We start from the raw sequence: 27,288 nt of genomic DNA on the forward strand, positions 1-27,288 counted from the left end.
ATGTCATGGACACAGGCTGGTTGTAGCAGTATTATGCTATGGGAGACATTCTCCTGGACTTGCATGGGACGTGTGGCAGTAATTGAAGACACACCAACAGTTGTGAACCACCTGCATCTCTTCATGCCTGATGTTTTCCTCGATGGTGATGTCACCTTTCAGCAGTGTAATTGTCCGTATCTCTGAGCCAGAACTGTGCTACAGTGTTTTGAAGAGTATTATAGTCAACTGACGTTGATGTCTCTGTGACCAAATTCGCCTGATGTAAATCCTACAGAACACATCTGGGTCACCGTTGGGCGCCATTACCGCGTACACAAATCAGCGGCCCATTATTTACACGAATTACATGACCTGTGCATTGACATCTAATGCCACATACCTCCACAAAACTACCTACAAACTGTTGGATCCATGATATGCAGAATCTGTAATGTATTTTGTTCCAAAGAGAGACAAACAAGCAATTAAGCATGTTGCCATAATGTTTTGGCTCATCTGTGTATATAAATGATTTAGGAGACTATCTGAGCAGCCCTCTTAGATTGTTTGCAGACAATGCTGTAATTTACTATCTAGTAAAGTCATCAGATAATAAAAACAAATTGCAAAGTGATTTTAACAAGATGTATGTATGGTGTGAAAAGTGGCAATTGATTCTAAATAATGAAAAGTGTTATGTCATTCACACGAGTTCTAAATGAAATTTGTTAAATTTCAGTTACACAAAAAATCACGTCTGATTCAGCTAAATACCTAGGGATAACACAGTAACAGCATATTGAGTATTATTTCATTTTATTTGTACCATAAGTAATATGAAGACTGAAAATAAAAAAAACTATCCACAGAGATATCGGACCCCATGACCAGATTGCTGTTCTGTAGTCGTTCTGCTACACCGACTGCTGCCTGGAAACCATGCTAGCATAAATGGCTCATGCCTCAACCAAACTATGCAAAATATGCTATTTTTTTCTAAATGTTCAACCATCTGGAGCTCCTACCACTGTTACTTTCATTTCTGGTAAAGCCCTGCATACACCATGACCTTTGATGATATTGCTGATGACAAGTAGTAAGAAAAGATAGAGCTAAACTGTTCCATAACTGACAAATCATAAAACAAGAATTTCACATATATTACATAATTTCATTCTGTCATTGTATAGCATGGGTATGTAGTTTCATTGCATATATGTTGCTCAACTAACTGTCCTAATAGTATGACAATAACTAACCTGAAACTGTTGTGAACATACAACTATTGAAGAATGACGATGATAACTTGCAAAATGTTAATCTAAGTTTTTTATATAGATCTTGTTACTTTCATTCAGATACTGTGTTTTGTGTCTATGATTTTGATTGGCCAATAGTACAACAACAACTATGTCTGTTAACCCTTAACTGCTCTGGACGTGTTAACGTGCGCACCTTTGTACCTGTCCCTGTGTGCTCTGTACATGTTTACGTGCGCCAACAGTCCTCCTACCTGGAACTCCAAACACGTCTACACATAGACAAGTTCAGAGTACCAGGTAGAAGGGCTGGTGGTGTGCGTAAACATGTTCAGAGCACACAGGGACAGGTGCAAAGGTGCACACGTTAATATGTCCAGAGCAGTTAAAGGGGTTACAAACATGGTGCTTGTGGATATGATTAACATTTATTGTTTTGCTTGTAATACTCTAATATCTGTTCAGTAGTAAATTTTAATTTAATATACACATAAATAAATGTAATCTTGACACATTTCACATCCGTGGGAAACTCATAGCTGTATGGAACAATGGAACACGTAATAAATAAATATATAAATTTTACTACTAAAACAGCAAAACTCACCTACTACTTTTTGAGTATTTTTTTTCTGACTTAATTCAAACAGCATAACCTAACTTCATTCAATTATACTACAATACATTCTTTACTATTCTTTTCAATATAACAACTTCTTCTAAAACACTTTTGAAAGCAGTAATCCCACAAAATAGATGGTTCAAATGGCTCTGAGCACTATGCGACTTAACACACAAAATAGAGCGCACAACAACATCCACACAGAAATAATGAGAAATGTCACTGAGAAACCTGATATGCACATGGAGAGTGGAATATTACATCATGTATGTTAACATCTTTCAGAACTCTGTACCTTGCAATTTTGAGAGAAATTGTTTTCATAATGTGCTCATTTTCTACCGTCTCTAAATGCAGTTTATAATATAAGTGCCACAACATCAACATCATAGATATGCTTAAGTAACTGGGAAGGAATCGTGCAGCTCTTCCTTGAACTTACTTTCTTCCGATAAATTTGTCTGCTACGAGTCCCAGTCATAAGAACAATACTTAAGAATGGGTTACTTGTTATATTTTGGTAATCAAAACCTATTTCACTTTCAAATTCACTGAATCCAACTACATTTAGAGCTATTGTTTGTCAAGAATGTCACCAAAGTTTTGAATCTACGGAGCATCTCCATTTTCTACATAGCCTCCATGAAAGAAGGAAGATCAGAATTTAATGTCCCATAAATTACAAGCTGATCAGAGATGGAGCACAAGCTCTGACTGAAGGAAGGATAGGAAAGGAATTCATTTATGTCTTTTTTTAAAGAACCATCCTGACATCTGCCTCAAGCAATTTACAAAAAACCTAAACTCTGGATTGCTGGACAGGGAAGTGTAGCTTGCACATATATGAATCCCAGTGTGCTAACCACTATACAACTTCTTTCAGTAATTAACTTCTGCGATTAGTTAGAAAATACTGAGGTGAATGAGTGACATGAGCAGCGATCAAAAAGTTTCTGTTTGAAGGCCATACAGTCCAGTATCAGTATGCCAATCAGGCAAAACAGCCATGAACATTTACACAATTATTACACCAATGTACCAGGTTGAAGATAACGCTTACGTAAAACACTGTGTCTTGCTGTGTGAAGAACTCCGTAACTACCTGCTGCAAATTCTCGTCCGACAGCAATTTTTGACTCTTCGAGGCCTTTTTAAAGGGACTGTAGGTGTAACAATCATATGGGGAGAGACCAGGATTACAGGTTGGGTGCTCCAGTGTCTCCCACTTGAGTTGGCATAACTTTCCAGATCGAGTAGCATCTTGTGTCTAATCCCAACCACCACAAAACTTGGCATACCATTTCACAACTGTGGTTTTTCACAGACATGCTGCCCGATACACATTCTTCATTCTCTAATGGACACCTAACAGTGTTTGTCATCTGGAAGCCAAAGAAAGAATAACAGCACACTCATCCTGCTTGGACAAATTTGGTAATAACATTGTTATACATCATGTTTCCGCATTTACCAAACGCATGTTGGAAAGACACGAATACTACACTGTTCCTTTGCCAATATGCTGGTGCTTATATCCCTGCATCACAATCAAGTCGCATCACATATATGCTGGCTCAATGCCTCCAAAAGAGACATTTTGATTTCCCCTTATACATACCATGTATTTCAGCAGTTTGCACCCAGCATCTATTAATGCTCGGACATGCTCCGTGTTGGAAGTCAGTCATTATTTCTGATGCTTACAATAAGTTGATTTAGAGACATGTGAAATTAAAAATGTTCCACTAACAGACATAGATATATTACATTACTGTCATCCAGGACAAGTACCATAATAAACTGTCAGCCCTCACAATATGAACACTAGCATGAAAACCATCTCTCAAGAATTCAACCAACTCTGAAAACGTGTAACAAACTTCCAACAAAAGGAATCACTGATGGTAAAGATCTCTTACAATTAATTAGTTTTTTTCTTTATTTTGAAGAGCTCAGGCCTATTCACTGTACGGTACCTTCAAAACTGCTCTTTAGAGTGGGAAAGTATATTGAGTACAATTATGAATACTCTAAGCCCACTGTGCAGTATTTTATAAAATATTAGGAATGTAATTTGCTTTACAATGCAAATGCAACGCATTTGAGACGGCAGTAATTTTGTTTTTAGTGAGCAGTGTCATCCATACATAACTAAAACAGTCCTACAAATGTGATAAATGACCATTCACTTTGTTCCACAATCAATAATAAATCATTCTCATTCTCAGCTAGAAGCAACAGTATTAATAAGTGATAGTTTACCAATCAAACAGCCATGTCAATAGCTTCTTTCCATTTAAAAGGATGGATTTGCAGATTGTGTGAGAGAGAGCTTCACCATCCTCTGTATTTCAGAAGAAAAATGTTTTGTGTTAACCTTGAAGGGAAGCACATTATTCGTTTTGAGTGGTTATTGACATACAGAGATGAAGTGTCACAATTTTTCCAACTCACAGAATTCCTACAGTATTTAATCTGAAATAGTTTTTTTAACTATCAGTACGGTACAACGTGTCTCACAAAACTTTTCAATTTTTATTTCACTTGGTGTAGACTGTTTAGTTTAGGAAACGTGGATTCAGTGCACCTTGTTTCTACAAGTCTGGTACCCAGCCACTTCCCAATCTCTTTTGCATATTATTTCTAGGTAATTCTGGTAACATGTCACACACGAGAGCTGAGATCGGTTTGTGAGCAATAGGTGAATGGTTTCATTGGAAGAGAAATGGGGTGTAGCACAGAGATTATTGGCTCCTATTCTAATTTTGGAGAGAAGATGAAACTGACAAAATGAATTTTTCAGGAACCACTAGAGGAACAACTTGGCACAGACCAGGGTGTCAGAAAAATTTAAGTTGAGCACTATTTTGTCCTTACTGACTGGTTTCTTTTGACCAGCATAGAGACATACTAATAATTTTTGTTTTCCCATATGATTCAGATTAGAGTTGTAGGCGCTGCTGTAATTAATGTGCTTGTCCATCCATACTTCTGTCTGAAAAAGTGATTCAAATAAGGAAATAGAAATGAGGAATTGCACCATAAAGGTGAAAAGGTGCAGGTTTGTGACTTAGTGGGTGGTAGGAAGTTGGAAGGATTACAGTACCAGTAGCTTTTGTTTCCTGTAAATGGTAAATGTAAGTTTTCATGTGTGGATGTCTAAGCAACATTAAAAAAAATTGATGAAAGAGCTTCACATATGTACTGTGGATTCAATTTTATTGTACAGAAAATCTAAGTGATCAAAAATGTATTTAAATGATGAATGTTGCCAGTTCCCAGTTCACAAACACAGCAGATCATTTCCATATCTACTTCAGTACAATCTTTAATTTTGTAACTGACGAACTCAAAATTGTCCTCGACAGTTAAGGACTGAGTTGGAAATCCATAACTAAGCGTTTGACTGACTATAAGTAATGTTTTGGAAATAGTTCTGTTTTATAAAGAAACATCATGCAATTCTACAGGCTTTACAGCAGACCTATGCAAAGGATCTCTTACTATTCTTATGTACCCATCAGCAGATCCATTTGTTAACACACTAGTGATAGCAAACACTACTTGTCTGAAACTGAAAGGGCCTACCATACATTTAATTTCACCCTGCACGGTTACATATTTTGTGGTACCAAACTTAGATTTAATTAATTCTTTCAATGATGTGATATAATTCTTTTGACAGTATGTAAAAAAGAAGAGAACATGTTGCTACTGGGCTTATAAGGACATCTTCCTTAGGTAATTTTGATAAATCACACAATTCATATACATTACCTTAAGCTATAATGCTTCAAGTTATAATAGTGTTCAATTATGTTTTTAAAATACAGCCAAATCTTTAAACATTTGCCGAAATTATCAATTTTTGAAGCACTGGTTGACTTAGCCAAACCTATGAAAAACTGTACTTAAAAATCATGAACTTATTGTTAGTGCTAAAGGGATTGTCCTACAAAACTGGTAAGTTTGCAGCTCACTAAACTTCTTGTAAATTGATAAAAATAACAAACTCTTTTTGAAAGCATTATGAGTTATGTTTTAACGGCAAAATCAGCTATGTATATTCACACACACTCATACATTTGAAACAGTCTTTTAATTAACTTTGTCATAATTTTATTTGAACATATAGCCTGTTTCCACTTTACAGTTGTCAGATCTACTGCAAGGATGTAAAATAAAGGTATTTCAAAATATGGGAACCTAGTTCATGCAAATGGAAAACAAGTAGCTTATTACCTTATACGGCAGTGACACAGAGAACGCATAATAAGTAACTGAAATGTTTAACAAGGTGTGGGCAGTTACTATACAGTGTATAGTGTGGGTGTGATAGCTAACCATTTGCCTGTCTAAACCAATAACCACTTCCAAACTGTGAATAACTGAAAACTTAACCATCCTAGTTGGTACGTACGCTGCACGTCACTACACATCCATAAAATTAATCATCTGCATAAAAATGTTTGTTGTTGATGCTTCTACACCCATTGCTACGTATGATTGGCAAAAAGGACAAATTCAGTTTCCTGACATGAGTAAAACTGGTGATTAACTAAGAGTGTGAGCAATTATGGACCAGTCATTGAATCCAGTTGAAAGACAATGGAAATTTCTATCCACACAATGTCGTATCCTAAAAATTTCCCTCATGGGCAACTTAATTACACACACCTACCTTATTCCCTCACATGACGGTGGCAAAAAGTCACAGCTTGGATTCCACAAGACATCATATACATTTTGAAGTCATCCTGATCCATAACCACTCAACCACTATCTCCCTCCAACTTAAGGAATTTGGAGGAACTACATGCCCTGCCTACACAGTTTATGTATCTCACATCTGTGATTTAGGAGTATTGCCATTTCCAAGTGATAACTCAACAATAAATGCATATTCAATCCAATTAAGAGGACATGCTTCTCTTGTCAAACCATATTCCCTTGTGGGCAGGTTGGTTGTCAAGTGGTGTATGTCACAAAAATTGAAAAATGGGCTGACACCATTTACCATCACTAGACACACAGATCTTAGTATCAGACAAGTTCAATAGTTCGCTTGCACTGAACGAAACTGCTGAGCACCCTGGTAGTCTAGCGGTGTACGTCCAAATGTCCAAACACTTGTGGGAATCAGGTCTGCTACCACTGTGTCATAATGAGTAAGTTTGTGATTAATAAAATGCAACATTCAGATTTTCTGACCAAGACTTTCAAGGGCGTGTCACCAAGGGGGGGTAAAAAGAAAAATAATGTTGCTGGAAATGAAAGCATATAGCTGAAAATATGTCACATCAACTATGACAAATCTCATGGAACATCTGTTTTTTATAAACCAGAACAGAATGTCAACAACGAAATCCAGGAGCTTGATTTGAGGAAAGGGCATGCTTCTGTGAACAGGGGTGGATGCATATCAATGAACGTTGCTCAGCTTCAATTTCAAACAGCTTCCCTCATGAAAAAATCAACATAGAAGCAATCAAAAGAATATGGTGGACCTATTGAACTTTATACCTCCTTGTCAGCATAATTTCTTTCTAGGTTTACAATGCGGGCATGGCAACATTTCAAACACTGAGGAACAATTTTATGAAACCATAACATAAAAATAATGACACTGTCTGAATTTTCATTTTGCGTTTTTCAGTTTTCCTTTTCTATTCCTTTGTATCCCTAACAATAAATAACACTTCTGTTTTTTGCTACTCACCATATGGTGGAGATGCTGAGTCCCAGATAGGCACATTAAAAAGACTGCCACAACATAAGCATTCGGCCAACAAGGTTTTGTCAAAAACACACACACACACACACACACACACACACACACACACACACACACACGTGCACAGTCTCTGGTAGCTGAAACCAGACTACAAACAGCAGCAGCACATGACGAGAGAGGCAGAACCTAAACAGACCCGAAACACACTCCTGAACCTTTCGTCCAAAATACTTAGCCCAACAGAAGTATCAATCCTTTTCAAATACCTCATCTTTTGCCCCACTCCCAAATTCAATCATGCAGGACTTGTTAAAGATCTTCTCTCCTTCTCTCAGTCCCTACAGTGAAAACACTTCCTCGCCACCAACTCAACCAATTAGACTCAACTGAACACCAATGTTGAACCCTGCCTGACTCAGTTCACTCCTCCATCCACCCATGATCCAGCCCCACTGCCCCCAAATCACCCCGTTACCTTTCCAGAATTTCTCAACCTCGAACCTTGCCTCGCCATCATTCCCCAAATCCCACAACTTGCAACCTAACCTTACATCTCCAGAAAGAACCACAATCCATCACCTAAAAACTGATTCTGACCTTATAATCCTACCTGCTGACAAAGGCTCCACCACTGTTGTCTTGAACCACAAGGATTATCTGGCTGAAGGACTCTTCCAGCTATCAGATTCATCCACCAACAAACCCTCCCACAGTGACGCTGTTCCAGAAATCCAGCAGGGTCTCCAGTCTCTCCTCAGATCCTTAGGCCCATCCCAGAACCTCTTCCTGGAGTCAATCTTCCTCCTGACCCCTACTACTCCCTCCACACCTACCTTCGCATGCTTTCCAAACTCCATAAACACAAACACCCAGGCTACACCATTTGGGCAGGTTACTGTGCCCCCACTGAGAGAATCTCTGCTCTCGTAGAGCAGCCTATTATCTGTAGCCTACTCTCCTATATATAAGATACCAACAATTTCCTCCACCGACTCTCCACAGTTCCTGTTACTTTACCACACAGTGCTCTGCTCATCTCTATTGATGCCACCTCCATTTACACTAACATCCCTAATGCCCATGGCCTTACCGCTATTGAACACTACGTTTCCCAACGCCCGATGGATTTTAAACCAACAACCTCCCTCGTAGGTGCCATGACCAACTATATTCTCACCCACAATTACTTCTCTTTTGAAGGCATTACCTACAAATAAAATCTGGAGTACAGCTATGTGCACCCGCATGGCACCATCCTATGCCTACCTATTCGTGGGCCATCTAGGGAATCTGTACTAAACAGAATATTAAACAAATCACCTGGTTCAGAGTCACTGGTGACATCTTTGTGATCTGGATTGAGGGTGAGGACATGCTATCCACATTGCTCCAGAACATCAACACCCTCTTCCCTGTTTGCTTCACCTGGTCCTACTCTACTCAACAAGCTACTTTCCTCGATGTTGACCTCCATCTCAAAGATGGCTACATCAGTACCTCTCTCCATATTAAACCTACCAAGCACCAGCAATACCTCCACTTTGACAGCTGCCACCCATTCCATACCAAGAAGTCCCTCCCATACAGCTTAGCCACAAGTGGTTGTTGCATCTGCAGTGGTGAGTGGTCCCTCTCAAAATACACCAAGGGTCTCATTGAGGCCTTCACAGACCATAATTACTCTTCCAACCTTGTACAAAATCAGGTATCCCATGCCTTATCTTTCCTGTCACCTGCCACCTCCCAAAATCCCACAGTCTGGCCACAGAGGAGCATTCCCCTTTTGACGCAGTACCATCCTAGACTGGAGCAACTGAATTACATTTTCCGCCAGGGTTTCCGCTATCTCTCGTCATGCCCTGAAATGAGATTCTCTACCCACTATCCTCCATCCCCTCCCCCCCCCCCTCCCCTCCAACAGTGGTATTCCGCCACCCACTGAACCTACACAATATATTAGTCCATCCCTAAACAATACCTGCTCCCCCGCCCTGGCCTTTTCCTTACCCCCAACTCAGTTGCCTCTCCCATCATGTGCTGCTGTTCGTAGTCTGGCTTCAGCTGCCGGAGACTGTGGTCACTATTCCTTGTAATGCATTACAATGCCAACACAAGAGCTGTTCCTAGATAGCAGATACAACAATCTTTTTGTCCCACATGATATCCTTATTCCTTTTGTAATCCATGGTTTATTTTTAAACTTATGTTTGATTTGAGTTACCTTAGGGGAAAACAATTTTCAAAAGAGGAAGTAACTATATTAACAAATACTTCGTATTTTCCATTTGAGTCAGAAGAATTGTAAACACCTATCTAGTTCATGTCTCTGAGCAATTCCCTAAAATTTTCAATTTTTGACTGATTTATTACCCTGCTGTACTCAGATTTAATACCTTTTTATCCTGACAAACTACAACCTTTAACACAAGGTGCTGCATGTCATGATCAGATATCCCATTTACTATTGGTTTTGTGATATTACTTTTTTCCCTAGATTTGTCTACAAAGATATCATCATTAGCAGTCTCAGAGCATTTACATAACCTGGTTGCTAAGTTCACAGAAGGAATTAAATTGAATGACAATGTTACTGATTGCAATAATTGTTCACTTATTGAGCTTTTCAAAATCCACATTAAAATCACCAGCAACCATTTTTTTTTCCTTCCTGTGAGATGGGACAAAAGAACTTCCAGATATTTATGAAGAGGTTAAAGTTTCCTGAAGGTGCTCTGCATATACTTACTATTATAAAGGACTTATTATGAAATACTATTTCTGTTGCATAAGCTTCTAAGTGCTGCTCTCAGCAAAATTTAATGATGTCAATATTCTTGAAATTAAAACAATTTCCTTTCTCCACATTTTCTCTACAGAAGTAATAAGGTAACTTAAATCCTGTAACATTTAACATGTTTATACACTACGAAATACTGTAAGGCTGTGGACCCAAGTAAACAGTAATTAAACAAGGAGATTGATTGGGGCAGGGTTGAAGGTGTATCCTGTCAATGGTGTTCCATGTGTGTACAACACAATGACACACAAAATGACTTGACCAGGCCACACAGCATCATAATGTTTGTAGAGCATTTGCAATAAATATCAATTATGTCTCTCTAACCGGTCCAAAACAGTACATGAGGTACAGGACAGCGCATTGTTACGTTCAAGATTAATGTCAACTGCAAGGTGCAGCAGGCAAACAACTGGATTCACATGACTGGAAAATAGCTTTCTACATCATTTGCCACTGACATACAGTTAAAAGCACATCAACACAACAGCCCCATGTCAACATCCTTTGCCAGAACACCTCTCCTATTTGCCTAAACAATGTCCTGTTGGAAAGCAGGTTGCACTGCCTCATACGGATTTCAGTACACTCATACTCCAACACTGGCGTGTACTGAAGTGTACCACCGAGCGAGGTGGCGCAGTGGTTAGACACTGGACTCTCATTCGGGAGGACGATGGTTCAATCCTGCGTCCAGCCATCCTGATTTAGGTTTTCCATGATTTCCCTAAATCGCTCCAGGCAAATGCTGGGATGGTTCCCTTCAAAGGGCACAGCTGACTTCTTTCCCCGTCCTTCCCTAATCCGATGAGGCCGATGACCTCGCTATCTGGTCTCCTTCCCCTAACAACCCAACCCTAAAGTGTACCAAACTTATTAAGAGGCCAGGGAAGCTGTCTGCAAGCTTCGAGTACACAACGGATGTTTTACTCTTCCTGGTTTCTGTCTGTGTCCTGCAACATGTGATGAGCAGAACTACATGTGTGGGGCAGTGGCTTCTGTAACTCATAGTAAGGTGACGACCATCAACAGTAGGACTGTATACCCAGTGTTGTTATACAATACTGACCAGGAAAGTGATTTGCTACACTGTCGCTTTTCAATCCACTGTTGCAATCTACAATAACCACTATCATAGCTGATGACTGACTAATGATAATATGTTTGGGTGCATGACAGCTAGGTCTTCAGAAACCTAACAATATTCTTTTTTGTTTAACTGTGGTAAAACAGAAAAACTTCAAGGAGAATTAAAATACTGCTGGACTATAAAGAGAGAGAGAGAGAGAGAGAGAGGATGTATCAGTCACTTTGCAACACACTAAAACATGCAGCCCAAAAGCTTAGGTTTGAGTCCTCAAAACACAAATTTTTAAAAGCTTTACTATACTTGCTCATTGTTAGCTAAAATAGAGGGCAGATCCCCACTTAAATTCGATTCCACCCTCTCACTGAAATACAATATGCGCTCAGTTAGAATGTGGCATACCACAATTTGTGTGCCACAGCAATCACATACTGTGGGGGGTGGCAGTCTTGCAATAAGTATAAAACCATGAGTTACACGAATAGTGCACTATTTGGAGGTGGGTAAAGGTTATACTGGAGTGACTGATATGAGGTATGTGAAGGTCAGATGTTTGGTGTCACCAAGTGCAACTTATTGTCCCTCACTGCCAGTCACAGCTGCATGACACTTTGACTCAACAATGAGATAACAGTCTCAAGGGAATGGCACATTGTGGTCCCTACAGGTCTTCTTTGCTGCTTGCTCATTTTCCCAAGCTTCCATGTAGCTTGGTAAGCATTTCCCCTTTTGCTGAAGGAGGAGCATTTTGTCCTTTATTTTTTGTCCCATTTTCTATGCTGGGTAAATTTACTGCAATGCCTGTAGATCACTAAGGTAGTTGGAGTAATCATCTTTGGGTTGAATCTCTTTTTCTTGTTTCCAGAATGAGATTTTCACTCTGCAGCGGAGTGTGCGCTGATATGAAACTTCCTGGCAGATTAAAACTGTGTGCCCGACCGAGACTCGAACTCGGGACCTTTGCCTTTCGCGGGCAAGTGCTCTACCAACTGAGCTACCGAAGCACGACTCACGCCCGGTACTCACAGCTTTACTTCTGCCAGTACCTCGTCTCCTACCTTCCAAACTTTACAGAAGCTCTCCTGCGAACCTTGCAGAACTAGCACTCCTGAAAGAAAGGATATTGCGGAGACATGGCTTAGCCACAGCCTGGGGGATGTTTCCAGAATGAGATTTTCACTCTGCAGCGGAGTGTGCGCTGATATGAAACTTCCTGGCAGATTAAAACTGTGTGCCCGACCGAGACTCGAACTCGGGACCTTTGCCTTTCGCGGGCAAGTGCTCTACCAACTGAGCTACCGAAGTGCTAGTTCTGCAAGGTTCGCAGGAGAGCTTCTGTAAAGTTTGGAAGGTAGGAGACGAGGTACTGGCAGAAGTAAAGCTGTGAGTACCGGGCGTGAGTCGTGCTTCGGTAGCTCAGTTGGTAGAGCACTTGCCCGCGAAAGGCAAAGGTCCCGAGTTCGAGTCTCGGTCGGGCACACAGTTTTAATCTGCCAGGAAGTTTCTTTTTCTTGTGTTTGCTTTAACAGTATGTATGTTTTTGGGTAGGGTCTGCCTTTACCGAAACACAATTTTGTTTTTTTAACCCAAACATGTTTCACTGCAGTTGCAGCATCTTCAGTAGGCTTTTATTTTATGGCTGTTAAAGATAAAGAATATTCTTTACTGTTTGCATACATGTAAATATTAGTTTTTAAAAATCATAATTACAGATATTTGAAGAAACACACAAAATTATAAATTCATACCTTTTTACCACATTGTGTGGTTTTCCTGATATATTATGTTTCTACAGTGACTGTTTTGTTTAAATAATTTGTCTACTTTAAGGTGTAAGTGGTTGCAGATGATAAACTGTGAAACAAAACAGTCACTGTAGAAACATTACACATCAGGAAAACCATACCATGAGGTAAAAAGGTATGAACTCATTATTTTGTGTATTTCTTCAAATATCTGTAATTATGATTTTTAAAAACTAATATTTACATGTATACAAACAGTAAAGAACATTCTTTAACAGCCACAAAATAAAAGCCCACCGAAGATGCTGCAACTGCAGTGAAACATGTATGGGTTAAAAAACAAAATTGTGTTTTGCTAAAGGCAGACCCTATCCAAAAATATATGTAATTGGAGTACTTGAGAAACTTTTTTGCTTTGATTATGCCTCTCTCAATCCAATGACTTCAGGATTGCATGTGGTTCTGCATTAAATATAGGGCATAATCACTGGGTAGGAAAGATCCTGACCGCATGGTGCGAAGGTAAAACAAGAGCCATCAGTCTATATTATTAAAATTGTGAAGCTCATTTAAAATGTTGTAAGACGAGGACATAAAAAATTTAACCTTGAGTGCATTTCTTCACACAGTTGGTCCCAACTAAAATAATTTTAGGTTTCTTTAGAAGTCAAGATTGATATCTGCTCCACCCTGGGCATAAAACTTTAATACGAGGCACATCCTTTTCTAAAACGCAGTGCTTTGTGCAGATCCCAATTGTCATTGTTGCTTGAAGTCAATAACTGAAAAGTCTTTTCATTGGTGGTCAAGCAGCAATGGGATATTCAGGTGCCTGTAGCGTGGATATTATTTCATAAGGTTGCAATGCCAAGCTAAGCATTTACTAACCAGTCTCAGCACGAAGGCTACAAATAAGACTGGTCCTAAAGGCTTATTATGGACAAGGGAATTCTCTCATTATGCACCATTTCGAACATTTTTAAATTAGAGTCTCTTGCAGACTCATACACTGTGTACACAAAACTGAGACATGACACTACGGCGACTTCATAAACCTGGAGTAAACAGATTTGGTTTGTTCCCCATGAACTGTTATCAATGCATTCCAAAATATTTAGACCTTTCATAAACAGTGTTTTCAGGCCCACAAGGTATAGAAACCAGGTAAGCTTAAAATCAAAGGTGAGAACCAGAAACCTCACTCATTCCTTAAAAATATCAATAGGTCCCTCATCTTCAGTTCACCAAAGAAATAAACAGAACATGAATGGTTAAAGAGGACACACACAAACCTTTCAAATGAAAAATTAAAACTTTTTTTCGTTCATTCCTCAAGCTAGCTTTCGGCTGTAACTGAAATGTTGTTTTTGTTGCAAGTTGAAGAAAAAAATCATGAGCAAGAGATGAATCACAAGTTGTAGACCATAGAGAATCCAGCTTTCATATGAAGAAGGGACAGCCATATTCTTCTCAATTGGTGGAAATGAAGTCCCAGTTGCTTCTCGCAGTGGACATTCTGTGGCATGGAAAAGATAATAAGATGGACCCAGACTGATACTAGTGTCAATACTAGTGTAATGTTCTGCCATTGTCTAGGCTATGCCTTGGACATTGGTCTGGAGAGTGATTCACATTACAGCAGCCTCTTAGAATTGGCTGCACAGCATCCAGTTTGGCTTACTGAACACCCACTATTGTGGCTTTCTTTCAGACACTGTTTTCTGGCTGGTAAATCAAGATATGGACACAGTTACTGGAGTAAAAGTCAACAACCACTTCCCATTGAGTAGTAGTAGTAATAGTAATAGTAGTAGTAGTAGTAGTAGTAGTAGTAGTAAGTGAGTGAGTGAGTGAGTGTGTGTGTGTGTGTGTGTGTGTGTGTGTGTGTGTGTGTGTGTACAAGGCAATCTGCTTGATGATGTGATGATAGCTCATTCATCTAAGTCTTAAGTGGCGGCCAGTAGAGGGAACATACTGTTAACCTATGATGCACATGCACAGATACAGTGACTGCTTGTAGGCTGGTGGTGATGGGGAAAACACTAAGTGGTGCGAAAAGACTCTTCCTTTAGCTATCTCCCCACTATGCTCATTGTTTTTGCAGAGGCTTTAGCCATGTATGTAGTGTGAGGGCATCAGAGTGTTCAAACTGACACCAGCAAAATTATACACACCTGTCTTCCCTGACCTAGAAGCCTTCTTTCCTCCACACGCCCTAAACCCACTGAACTTCCATTTAAGTATAGCAGCAATCTTATCAGTGCATTTTTCCTCTTTCTTTTGTTCTCTTGTTCCTTGGTGGTGACAAGTTTGCTGTGGAGCGAAAATGTGTGGGGTATGGTGATGTTACTTGAGGGACTTGCCAGTTCCCTCAGGCAGATGTCATTGGCCACAGCATAATACAATTTTTTGTCTGTCTTTCCCTGCCTTCTGTGAGGATGCTACATTTACAGGTGAAGTTTGCTGTGGTTTGCCTTTCTAGCATCATATTATTAACATATTAAAATCAGTAGCATACTAGCAGATGTTAACTCATTTATACTGTTAAAAGAATAGTGCACGTCCTCAGTGGCACTGAAACCACTAGTGAAAGGGGAAAATCTCTGACACACTTTAAACATTATTCACTTCTTTAAATTAGTACTGTATCAGGATATACAAAACAAAACAGATAGCTACTGATATAGTTCATAATGCTTACTCAGTAGGCATGACAATGTACAAAATCAAAAGGAAACGTAAAACTGAAACATTATACAAACACACCAGTGTTTCCCAAAAATGTTAGCTGTGTTTTGATCATGCGTTCTACTGTTAGGTATTCCATCTTGTTTTCCTACACCTGACAGAAATTGCTGATTGCTCATATGAATCTTAAGATGATCAACACTACAAGAATTAATCTCCTCCTCCATGCATAAGTTTCTATACCTGTAACATTGACAAACAATATGATAACATCATCAAATCTTTATTTCCTGTTACTTAGAAACAAAAGTGATCAAAACATGCTGCTCATGTCACTCACACACCAAACTGCAGAGATGTACATGGACTGTGACTACACATGTCAAAGCACTAAAACATTTCATGTGTAGCAAGGTGTACAACATTACAACTGAACTGACATACTGCAGTTCCATCAACACAAAGAGATTTGAAATTATATAAGCAGTCATAAAAGTTTCAAAATACTAAAAGAAAAAAAAATTATGTGGAGAATCACCATGTCTGTCTTTCATTAAAATGACTGAAAACAATAAAACTTATAAATTGTTTAGCAGAGTTCGGGCTTTTACTTAGTCAATACTTTAATAAAAATGTCTTTATTCAGTTTTTTCATTCTTTATTCATTGCAATCTATATGTATCATTTACAATTTCTCACAATGTGTGTACCAAATTAAATGTATACACATCAACAGTTTGAGAAAATGCTCTGTGCCAAATATGAAAACAGATTTGATGAAGTTTCATCAAACACTAATCTTCACTAATTTACACAATATTTGAAGACAAACTATTACAATTTAAAAAAATCAATCTGGGGTGGAAATGTCATATAATTATACCCCTCTTGAATAAAGCCCTCACTTAAAATAGCTTTTTACAAAATAAAATATTAATGTCAAAATTTTATATATATCTGTACATTTATTAATTTTCATGTCCTGTGAAATTCTAACTTTCACTACAGCATCATCCTCTATTACTTTTGGTTAACTGATGAAATGTCACTTTTGTAGCAATCACTTTTCAGTTTTTCTTTTTCCTAAAGCATGTTTAAAGAGTTCCTGCAAGCGAAATAAATATCCTCAGCCATAAAAGAGAATTAGGTGAGATAGAAAGAGAAAAATATAAATTAAAAAATAATATCAAGAACAACAGTAGCCAACAAGAAAGATACAGGAATGAACTAAAATAATAAATTCAGAATTCTGAAAGATTACTCCAAATGTATAACGTAAAAATGAAACTACTAACAAAGTGAACTGAACTACAGAAAAAATAAATAAATTCAAGTATTTCACTACAAGTCTAAGAACAGCCTGCTACCTATTGTTGTTACTAGTAGATTACATAACAAAATTAAAACAGATTATGTCGAATAAATGTTGAGAAGAAAAGTATAAGATTTTTTGGACAAATAGTACTCAAAACTGTGGAAGGAACTTTAACTTAAGACTGCATGTCACTGGTCAAAAATGCTTTACATCTTCAATATAGATTTACTCACTCCCCCTCCCCATCAGGAGGAGCAACTAAACTGGGACACACAAATCTATGAACTAACAAATGATAGTATTCCATGTTTCCCTGTTATTTTAGATATAGTGCATTCAGGTAGTTTAAAAGAAATACATATTCTTTTCCAAGATTGTATTGGTCAAAATTAGAAAAAAAGTTCCTATCAAAATATGTGCAGAAACATATGCCACTGTAGACACAGAATACTTTTCACATGTGCTATAAATGTTCAGTATTCAACAGTGTAGCCCATCATCCTGTTAAAGTTTGTTGCTCAGTTATTATTGGTTGTGTTTGGCTCTGTATTTATTCTATTGACTGTCGTGCTGATGTGGCTCATAGAAGTTACATACAACTGTCTCCTGCATTAGACATTCCTTATTTACGTATTGAGATTGTGGTGGTTTCGAAATAAGATGAGAGATTCTGTACCATGTGAATGACATAAATATGGAAATGGAGTTCTATTACTCCACATGGGAAATAGCAGGCCTCATATTCTGCTATGGCTCAGTCAATGATATTAATCGACAAGCCCTTGCCATGTATACTGAACAACACCCGCAAGCCTCACAACACACGAAGATAAAAATAAATAAAAAAATCTACGTTACTTAAGAAACATTCAGACACTTTGCACCACCGACATGGGATTCCAGTAGTCTTAACAAAATACACGTTTTGAAGAACCCAATTTCAATGAAACAGATTCTCTCTTTTTCTCAACCATACAAATTTTGCAACACGTGTTTCACTATCGTCTGAGAGTTTTCCTTTCTATTACTGTCAAACAATAAGTAAATGTTAGATGGGAATAAATGTAATTCAAAATTGCAGTCGTCATATTCAGAATTTTTCAACAAAAATATGTATATTAATGGAGCATGTTGTTCTTCATATTGCTGTGTCAGAAGATTGTCAGAAGCAGCTCCTAGGGATTTTTCTGACAAAGTGTTTGGAATAAAATTTAAAAATATCCTAAAATGAAACTACTGGTGTTAGGGCTATTCTGCAATTTGGTATTATTGCATACGTTATTGCTACTATTTATTTGTTACAGCTACTGTCAAACACTGCTGTGCTAATTATGTTTACAAATTGTTTTCTAGGCTACGGAACTGTTCACAGGGAACAAAAAAATCTTTGCTAGCTAGTTAGTTGAGAAAACATTTTACTTGCATAGTGTTTGGTAATGTTTGTGAGAATGAGAGGTGTTTGTAATTTGTTTTAGCTTAATTTTGGTGTGGCTGTAGTTTCCATATTTCAAAATTTCATGAATTTTATTCATAACATGCAACATTTTTCTGTCTGTGATGCATCTAAGGGCATGCTGAAAAGTAATGCCTGTATTTTTTAATGTGAAAACTCCTACAGCTTTAAAATAAAATAAACATTACCATGCTGCATCTTTAATCTTCAGGTCTACATATTTATTTCTCAACAGCATCACCCTGGTGATGGACAAACTTCTACGAGAGACCAGCTTGTCAATATGGTTACTGTAGAATTTTTGACTTTGTTGACACAGCCACAAACTCACCTCTGCTTGCACCACTTCATCAGAATCACAGTGAAGTACTCGGTGATCTTTAAGATTTGGAAACAGGTGAAAATAACATAGGGCCAAGTCAGGACTGTATGGAGGATGATTGATAACAGTGGCCCACAAGGCTTTAGATGGTGGCAAATGTCACAGCACCTGTGTGTGGTCTGGCATTGTCATATTGAACGAGAAGGTGCTCTATATGTAATATTGTGGGGAAGGCGAAACAAAGACTGTGCTTTGTTGGCAGAACACATACAAGATGTGACAAACCCACTAAAGAGACAGCCTAAATTACACTTGTCTGTCCCCTGCTGGAATACTGCTGCGCGGTGTGGGATCCTTACAAGGTAGGATTGATGGAGGACATCGAAAAAGTGCAAAGAAGGGCAGCCTCTTTCGTGTTATCGTGCAATAGGAGTGAGAGTGTCACTGATATGATATGTGAGTTGGAGGTGACAGTCACTGAAACAAAGGCACTTTTCTTTGTGGTGAGATCTATTTACGAAATTTCAATCACCAACTTTCTGTTCTGAATGCGAAAATATTTTGTTGACACACACCTACATAGGGATAAATGATGATCATAATAAAATAAGAGAAATCAGAGCTTGGATGGAAAGATTTAGGTGTTCCTTTTTCCCACGCACCATTCGAGAGTGGAATGGTAGAGAAGTAGTATGAAAATGGTTCGATGAATCCTCTGCCAGGCACTTAAGTGTGAATTGCAGAGTAACCATGTAGATGTAGATTTTCAGCATGCCCTCTACAAGTCATCTGAGACCCTGATTTGTGTTTTCCGGACAGGTATTCTCAACTTTATTTCGACAGCAGTCTCTCTCTCTCTCTCTCTCTCTCTCTCTCTCTCTCTCTCTCTCTCTCTCTCTCTGATTTGCTTCACAATGCGAAAACAACTAGGCTCATACGCGTCTACGTTAGAACTGTAGAACACAAAGACAATGAGGGGAGTTAAAAATGACTACATGTTAATCCCAAATGACGGAAGTGAAGACAGCTAAACACAGGGACATAAAGAAAGGTCTATATAATATGCCACAGACAAATGGAGGTCTCAAACTAAAAATTAAATGGCCTTCACCATATTGCTACGACAGATACAATGTACAACGTGGTTGACAGCCCACGTTTCGTTCGCCAAAACGGCTGATAACACACACGGCAAACAAAAACGAGAATGTAAGTGGTTAAAAAAGGGCTTTCTGTCAGGAAATGGCAGACCATCAAAGGTTGAGCGCAATGAGTAGAACGTGGTGGGGCAGCACCACTTAACAAATGGCGATGGCTAAAAAGACAGTAGCCAATATGCAACATAGCTAAAATGATTTCCTCACAGTGAGAGGGCAGCGTGGTGGTCATCCAAGCCACTGGGAGAGGCTTAATAATCTGGACCTTTTTCCCATTAAGGGAGGGCCAGTGGTGATGTCAAAGTGACACCACCTGCTGACACACAGTAACACAGAAACCATTGGAGGGAATGTAAGAATTAGAGGGCTGAGGTACAAGGATGGCAGCCAGGGCAGCAGCGTCAGACGGTTTGTTTCATGTCAGACTGACATGACCAGGAACCCACATAAACATCACAGAGGCTCAATCAAGAGTGAGCAAGTGACAGCTTTCTTTGTGCCATTGCACTAAGGGATGGATGGTGTACAGCACAAAGAGGATTTGAAGGGCACTGAAAGAGTGGGAGCAGATGACGCAATTGAAAAGCCTGAGTCATTGGATGCACTGTGTGGCCTGATACAGGGTGAAGATCTCTTCTGTAAATACTGAGCAGTTTTCTGGAAGCCGATACTGGAAAATGTCAGTGCCAATGACGAAGGCACACCTGACACCACAGTCAGTCCAAGAGCCATCAGTGTACAAAAAAGGTATTATCACGAAGTTCCATGTGACGGTCTTGAAACTGAAGGCGATAGAGCGAGGCTGGAGTAGTGTCCTTACGAAGCGAGTGAAGGCCAAGGTGAACATGCACCACTGCAAGAAGCCAAGGTGGTGAAGGGTTTACACTCCCCGGAAAAGTTGTGGGGTAGCATGTAGTTAAGCTGCCAAAGCAAGAGTCGAAAACGAACTCCAAGAGGTAACAGAGAAGAGGGACGCTCCCCATACTGGCGATCAAAGGAGTCATTGAGGGTGGCGACATAGGATGGGTGGCCACATGTGGCACACAAATGGCTTGCATATCTGCTGAGGAGAAAGTCATGGTGGTAGGAAAGTGGTAGTTCGGCAGCTTCTGCATACAGACTCTGAGCAAGGATACTGTAAAAGGTGCCAGTGGCCAAATGGATGGTATTGAGACGGCGTAAGATGCATAAACGAAATACCTATACGCTAGTGTCGAACAGACAAGGGACTGGTACAAATGGAGAAGGGTGGCTTGATCTGCTCCCCAGGAAGTACCACTGAGGACACAAAGGGCATTGAGGGACCATGTACAGCAGGCTCCCAGATATGACACGTGGGAGGATCAAGAAAGTTTCCTATCGAGCATGAGCCCCAGGAATTTTGTAGTTTCAATGAACAGAACAGCAACATGCCTGAGATGTAAAGATGGTGTAAGAAACCAGTTGTGCTGCCTGAAATTCATACAAACGATTTTGACAGTGGAAAAATGAAAGCTATTGTTGATGCTCCACGAGTAAAGATGATCGAGACATCACTGAAGACGCCGCTCAGTGGCACTGGTCCATGGAGAACTGCAATAGATAGCAAAATTGTCAACGAAAAGGGAGCCGGAGACACCCTGCGGGAAACAGGCCGTAACAGGGTTAATGGCAATAGCAAAGAGGACGATGCTCAGGACGGAACCCTGAGGCACATCGTTTTCCTGGATAAAGGTGTCTGACAGAGAGCATGATCCAGCTCCCTTATACTAAAGGTGGCGCTGTAGCAATCATGATTCTGAGAAGAGAAGAGTATCACCCGAGCCGCCTCCACTTGTTTACAATGGATGAAGGCAGGGTGAGATCAAAATCTCCACAAAATAATGGTCCAAGGTGTTGGGGATAGCAACTGTGTCCATTATGACACCATCTGCTACTGTCAGGCCAGAAATTGTGGAATGGACCTTGGTCCCAGGCAGATGTCTGAGGATTGCCCACACGAAGGAAGCCTGTGTGGAACTGTTAACGGAACTAGTATAGGAAATTCAGCTAGCTTTTCTGCTATCCCAAAGGGCATAACAACACTGTGTGTGCAATTGTCTGTAACGAATGCAGCTGGCCTCCGTAGGATGATGGTTAATAATGTGGAGAGCATGTCTCCATGAGTGAATTGTGTCATGGCACGCCTCAGTACACCAAGGGACTGGGACACGGTGTGGTAAGAGGAAATGTGAAGAATGGAACATTCTGCGATGGTAAGGATACCGTTTGTAAGATATTCTAACTAATCATCATATCTGGGGAAATGTTCATCGAAGGTAGCCAGGGAGGAGTAAAGCCTACAGTCGGCCTTAGTAAGCTGCCCGTGCATGTATGGGGGGTGGGAGCCAGCAAACAGATAGCACATGGGAAATGGTCACTCAAGTATGTGTCAGAGAGAATGACCACTTGAGATGATGGGCAAGCTGGGCAATGCAGAAGGATAGGTCCAAATGGGAATAGGTGTGCATGGAGTCTGAAAGGAAATGTGGTTGCTCCTCTGTTAAGGCAGAAGAGGTTAAGTTGACTGAGGAAGTCAGCCAAGAGGGTACCTCTCACACATGTTCTGGGAGAACCTCGAAGGGGATGATGCACATTAAATCATCAAGCAGCAGAAAGGGGCGAGTTAGCTGCCCAATAAGCTGGGTGAATTCTGACCTGGTGACATCAAATGACGGAGGGATGTACACAGTACCAAGGGAAAAGGTCAACTGAGGAAGGAAAAAGTGAACTGCAACAGTTTGAAGGAGCAGGAGGACTCCCCCCACGAGATGGAATGCTGTCCTCGGGGGGAAGGTCAAAACGAACTGGGAAGAAATGAGAGAACTCAAAGCAGCCATGACGATGTAATTTAGTTTCCTGAAGGATATAAGTGGACACTGAGATTCTAAGAGCATCTGTAAATCAGCTTTGTTGGATCGAAGCCATGAATGTTCCATTGGAGGAGAGTCATGACGAGGAAAAAATGAAGGGCGACACCTCGGCAGCTAGCGAGTGCCAGCCTTCAAATACTAGCTGCTACAGGGCACAGAGGCAGTAGGATCCTGCTCCACGAGGTATACAGAAGAGCAGGTATTCTCCTCTCAGCCTGTGAAGTCCAGGGTGGAAAAATGGTTGATGGTGTGCACCGCACCGGTGACATGGAGATAAGCCAGGTGAGGGTGTCACGTGGCAACACCGTCGAAGAGTATCTTTGAGTTGGCAAAGGAGAAGACCATAGGAAGTCTTCATGGGAGTATTCCTTCTGTCCTTTTGGCCTGCCATTCGTGTAGCTGGTGACTCCGTCCCATGAGGCAAAAGTTTGGTGGTGTGTTGCACAGCTGGACGGGGAAATGGAGACGCTACCATGATGCTGTGAGACTTCAAGATTGGTGCAGTGTTTACTCACAGTGGAACAAAAACAGCATTGTGAGGATGTTCGAGTCGAGTGTTTGGCAATGTTTTGCTGCAATCAAGCCCAGTTTTTGCATTGAATCATAGCCTCAGATGAACACCCCAGATGAAGAAACAGTCAGTACAGTGGATTATGTAGTGGGAACTGACTCCAAAGGCGGAAAAGACAGTTCCAACTGCAGGTAAGGTCATAGCGTGAATTTTTTTTCGAATGAGTATGGGATAATTTTCCATTGATTATCTTCAAAAAATAAAGTCCAGCAATGGCCAGTGTTTGTGTACTTACTGCTGTGTGAGTGATGAAATTAAGCAAAAACGGCTGCAGTTAGTGATAAAGGAAGTTTTGTTTCATCACAACAATGCATTGATTCACCCACCCATTATTGCCATGGGTACAAATCCATGCGTTAAAGTTCAAATTGCTGCCTCATGCACCCTATTAGACAGATTTAGCCTCCTCTGATTATTTTCTGTTTAAAAACTGGAAGGAATGGCTTCAGGGCAAAAGACTTGTCAAAAATGAACAGGTGGAATCTGAAACTGATGGTTATTTTGTGGAGTTAAAGAATTATCACTATAAACAGCATATCAAAGCTACTGAACATCGCTGTAAAAGTGTATCAAGCTGAAAGGAGACAATGTAGGGAAACAATTTTTCTTTATTGGGTCAGATAATTCTCACACGGAACACACCAGAACAGTAAGTTTCCACAACAAACAAGTAAATAATTCATACTCATCTACAACAATAAAGAAGTTTGCAGGGTTAGAAAACACTCAGAAGACAACATCTGAAAATAGCTTACAGAACAGAGAACTCAGTACAAACAAAATTGAGAACAACTAACATGAACGTAGATGAAAACAAAACACCTGTTATTCATCAGCTCACTCATCGAAACAGCAAGCCAATTTATACTGAGTAGACAAGAAGAAATTCCAACAGTAGATCCCCAGAGCATAAGTTCTCTAATGAGTGACAGCTGTCAGTCCACATTCACAGAACATCCCATGGATATGGACACCCATGTCCCCCCCCCCCCCCCCCCCTCTCTCTCTCTCTCTCTCTCTCTCTCTCTCTCTCTCTCTCCCCCCCCCCCCCCCCCCAATCCTCACATTCCTTCCTTCCTTCCTTCCCACCAAAGCTTGCTGTCAAAGGAAAGAGAAAGTGGGTAATACTTGCCCAGAACTCTCTTAAAGATCATAAATAGTGAAACAGTGTCTGCTGTGAATACAGTTAATAGATTTTTGACAATGTGTAAACTGTTGCCACCAATCCAATTACATTAAAATGCACTAGAAACACTGTTCAAGAAAGTCAATCATGAGTAAAATGGTTTCTCAACTAAAGAGCAGTCTTTTTTCATGAATAGTTTCAATATCCTAGAAAATATATCATAAACATAATAGGCATAGCAGTGTTGACAGTACAACTTACAAATAAATAATAGTAATAAGATAAATAACATTAACATCATGCAAAATAATCCACACAACAGTAGTTTCATTCTTAGCTTAAATTTTCTTTCTGGTATAGTAATTTGGGGGAATCCTTATTAGTTGTTGATGCCAAGTTGTGTTGATTATCGACTGTACTGGAGAACAGACAGCTACAAAATGAACATCATGTGGTATTAAGGAACATAGTTTGTTGAAGCCTTTCAAATGTGATGAACAGAATCCAAATTTTATGTATCCTTATTTAATATTTACTTATTGTTTTAAATATAAATGAAGTATACATGGGTAAGGAAGAAAACAGCAAACTGTGTTTTATTCAAGGCAATAGTTCAAAAACATATTCATTGTTAAAAGAGAGCTTTCATACAGAAACATCACCTCAAAATTAAGCCCTACTACTTTGCACAGGGGCTGTGGAAGATGGAACACCGCAACAAACAAAAGTGTACAAAGGCCAGCATGTGTTCCAGACATAAACCATGTGAATGGTCAACTCTGCATGAGCAGTTGCAACATTTTATCCATATCACTTGCAGCATGTGCAAGCTATCAGGAAACAATACACCAGTTTACAGTCCTGTCCAGTCCAGTTGCTCACTGATGGTGTGGAACTGACTCAGATTGGAATAATAAATTGCTACAACATGCCAACAGGTGTAAAGCACTCAAGTACCACTGCTAAAAAAGGTGCACACAACAACTATGACATGTACACTTGGGAGGCTGAGCTCTTTATACTGGACACATTAATAGCACTTATTAATCAAAAAATTAACATGAGAAATTATAGCTGCAGACAAAGGAGTGTTGAAAGACAATGGAAGTAGCTTTTGATCAATGAGCCTCTGTCACATTTTATACACCTTCCATTACATCACCCAATCCAAGCATTTAATCAGTGATGAGTTGGTAGGGACATCAGAAACATCATCTTCCTGTTCACCTTATCTTCAGGTTTTGGAAATCTAAGCTCACTGGATATTAAAAATGTTTATGCCATATCCACACAAGATTTACACAATACACTACAGAAGTGTATTAATCAAATATGTGAATAAATTGGAGGGCATTTAAGCCTGTTTGAGAGACTCAACTACTTTTTAATGGCTAAAGGGAATGTTCAGAATTGGTAGAAAACTTCCAGTAGTGTTCACATACAGTTGGCTAATACTGAACACAGTGATCAATGTACCAACGAATTTTCTTTGTAGACACATGTTTATTTAGTTTTGCTCAATACTACCAACCATAAAAATACAGAACACTTGTCTGAAGATAAAATTTTAAAAGCTCTGTATACAGGACTTTACACAGCTTCTTGACATATCAGTCTCTGACATGACTAACTGATCAATATAGTTTAAGTAATTTATTATTTTCACTGTAACATGATTACACAGTACCACAGTACATTTGATGATGGTTTGGTGCAACTCTTGCTTTACGAGCCTGATTTCTTAGCCTTCATTTGCTGATGTTGCACTGCATTCTATCAATGAACGACACTTTCGGGTCTTAATCTGGTGAACAATCAGACCAAACAACTATCCAACCACCGAGAAATACTTTTTTCTTCGTTTACTTGCATTATTTAAACTGACATTAAGACATTCTTATCTCTTTAATAATACTAGTAATAGTACGCAATGATTTATGCAGATTATTACACCTCTAACCAGTAGAAAAATTTAACTAGACAATTTGATGGAATCAATAAAATCCCACTGCACTTATCAGACAACTATTCACCCTCAAAAGTTTGACAGTGAAAAGTAAATGTATTCTTAATAAAATCACACACAGTTGAAAATTGTGCATTCAAGTGAGGTAATATACAAATTTTAGAAAATCTGTATAATATGTCTCATACAAAGGCTGCAAGTGTACACACAGCCACATTTAGAGGCATTCCTACCTAAGATAACAATTCAGCAATTGGATAAAAAATTAAATAATCACAACACAACTGTTTTTATGCATTTATAATCACAACACAACTGTTTTTATGCATTTATAATCATAACACTCCTTGATAATACAAACAGCAGTTGCGAGTATTTTCTTTTTCTGCAAAGTGACTCACAACCAACCACTTTGAGAAATTGGCCAGATAACACTTAAAAATAATAATAAAAATAATAATAATAGTACCTAGTGTCTGAAAAGAAATATAGAAGTGATAAAACAAAATAATTAGAATTATCATTCATCATTGAGTTACAGAACTCAAACCTTTTTCATGTCATGAAAATTTG

At 39.3% G+C, this 27,288-nt stretch overlaps 1 protein-coding gene across 5 annotated transcripts in view; it reads right to left on the reverse strand.

The window, feature by feature from the left end:
- LOC126185226 (uncharacterized protein DDB_G0271670-like) overlaps nt 1-27,288 on the reverse strand; it is a 186,094-nt gene that overhangs the window by 65,422 nt on the left and 93,384 nt on the right. Inside the window, exon 6 of one of the 5 annotated variants that reach the window (XR_007536989.1) lies at nt 16,587-17,019. The exons of the other annotated variants lie outside the window; for them this stretch is intronic. The gene's annotated coding sequence lies outside the window, so the exon portion shown is untranslated. Of the gene's footprint in view, nt 1-16,586; nt 17,020-27,288 lie in introns of those variants that run through there. 5 annotated transcript variants of the gene reach the window in all.

This window comes from Schistocerca cancellata, chromosome 4 (genome assembly GCF_023864275.1).
Source record: "Schistocerca cancellata isolate TAMUIC-IGC-003103 chromosome 4, iqSchCanc2.1, whole genome shotgun sequence".
In the NCBI taxonomy this organism is placed as follows: Eukaryota; Metazoa; Arthropoda; class Insecta; order Orthoptera; family Acrididae; genus Schistocerca; species Schistocerca cancellata.